This window comes from Paroedura picta, chromosome 10 (assembly GCF_049243985.1).
Source record: "Paroedura picta isolate Pp20150507F chromosome 10, Ppicta_v3.0, whole genome shotgun sequence".
In the NCBI taxonomy this organism is placed as follows: Eukaryota; Metazoa; Chordata; class Lepidosauria; order Squamata; family Gekkonidae; genus Paroedura; species Paroedura picta.
In genome coordinates this window covers 41,020,166-41,022,326 of record NC_135378.1, presented here as the reverse complement: position 1 = coordinate 41,022,326, position 2,161 = coordinate 41,020,166, and positions in this window count along the sequence as shown.

The window sequence follows — 2,161 nt, the reverse complement described above, 5'->3', positions numbered from 1 at the left end:
ACAATAAAACATTTTGTACCAATTCTCTCCTAAAGACTGATATTTTGTAAGCTTATGTAACCATAAAACAAAGTCTTTCCCATATATCCAATGGAATGTTATATTCTATATTTTGCGTCTATTTAATCAGAGCCAAAACAGTCAAAACACAAGCAGTTGAATGAAACAAGGGCAGATTTGGGTCCGTAATCCAGGTCACTAGCCACAGATCACAGATCACAGATCACGCAGAAACCAATCAAACAAGGTAGAAGGGCTGGGGAGTGCCTGCTCAGGAATAAGTGATATTGCCAGCAAAGTGAGCCTTTTGCCTCCACCCTTGTTTTAAGCTTGACACTCAACTAAATATGAACAGCTATCTAATTAGTAAAGGATCTGCAAACACTCACAAATGCAGTCCTGTATTGAGCTGCTAGTCTAGCTGATTCTCCAGTAATATGAAGCACTGCTTGCCACATTGTTGCTTGATAGGCTGAGGAAATCAGGATGAGTGCTCATACCTGGTTTGGATTCTGAGCTGGGCTTCTTGGCCAGTTTCGAGTTCTGTTGGTGGTTCCTGTGACTCCAGTGCTGATCCTGGCAGAATTCTCCACACTGCTTCTTCCTCAGAAACTGATGGGGTTGCAACTTGCAGAGACCTGACAAATTCCCACACAGTTGTTGCCGGCCAATCAGAGGGCTCAGAGCAGGCTGTAGCTTTCTTTCTGTCTGCCTACTGAGGATTTTTCACCTTCCACTAACTGCTGCTGTTTCAGCCCTTAAAACCTTTTTTTAAAAAAGAGAGCCAGTTTGGTGGTGTGGTTAGGAGTGCGGACTTCTAATCTGGCATGCCAGGTTCGATTTTGCGCTCCTCCCACATGCAACCAGATGGGTGACCTTGGGCTCGCCACGACACTGATAAAACTGTTCTGACAGGGCAGTGATATCAGGGCTCTCTCAGCCTCACCCACCCCACAGGGTGTCTGTTGTGGGGAGAGGAAAGGGAAGGCGACTGTAAGCCGCTTTGAGCCTCCTTCGGGTAGGGGAAAGCGGCATATAAGAACCAACTCTTCTTCTTCTTAATGCGCTGTCTCTCACAGTAGCCAATAGAACCGAACCTTTAAATTTAGAACTGCTTCCAGTGATTTTTCATTATGTTACTTTCAATCATAGTTGTGCATAGATAGAAACAAAAGATTTCACCAGAGGGTTAACTGTGGTCTCTGAGTTAAGCATAGTTGTTTCCAATGATTCATTATGAAATTTACTTATTTCACAAGATGGGAGCTTGACTCCTCATGTTCTGCAAGCATTTTTTTAAAATTCCATGCCATATTCTAGTCCTAATAATCACCGTTGCTTACATCTATTTTCCCATCCCTTGTGCCTCTGTGCTTCTATTGAACACAAGCTATTTACAAATATTTCTATAGCCAAATCATATTTGGAGCATATGCACCCTGGGGAACACCTTGATTACAACTTAGAAGTTAAATGAAATATCACAGGATTATAGTTTTGAGGGTTCATTGGAGAACACCAAGATACTTAGAATGGTATAAAGCTACTTTCAAGTATATATTCCTTGTTTTTGTTGTTAGGTGCGAAGTCGTGTCCGACCCATTGCGACCCCATGGACAATGATCCTCCAGGCCTTCCTGTCCTCTACCATTCCCCGGAGTCTATTTAATATATTCCTTATTATACCCAAATGTTTAATGAATAATAATAAATAATCTCTCTATATAATTGAGTGTGCATACTACCCATTGGTGTGCCAAACCCATGACTGGTTTCAGATATGATTTTATTTTGTATAATTTTAATGTATTTTATTTATTTTATAGAATTTATATTCCCCTTTTAACCATCACAAAGGTTACTATGGTGGCTCAAAATTAAAACATATGTAATGACATCACATGTTAAAGCCATTAAAACCATCCCTGTTGGAGTAGATGACACTCCACAACCACTCTTCAATTCTTATCAGTATCTGTTCCTCAATTATCTGGCAATGGAGGTCAGTGATTCCTGCTAGCAAAAATTTTCTCAACAAGCTTCATTGGATAGGCCAAATGTTTTATTAAATAAATTCATTTTCAAATTTATATTTTACCTTTCTGCCTAATCTGGCTCACAAAGGTTAACAGTTCAAACAAAACATTTAAAAAACCATTTT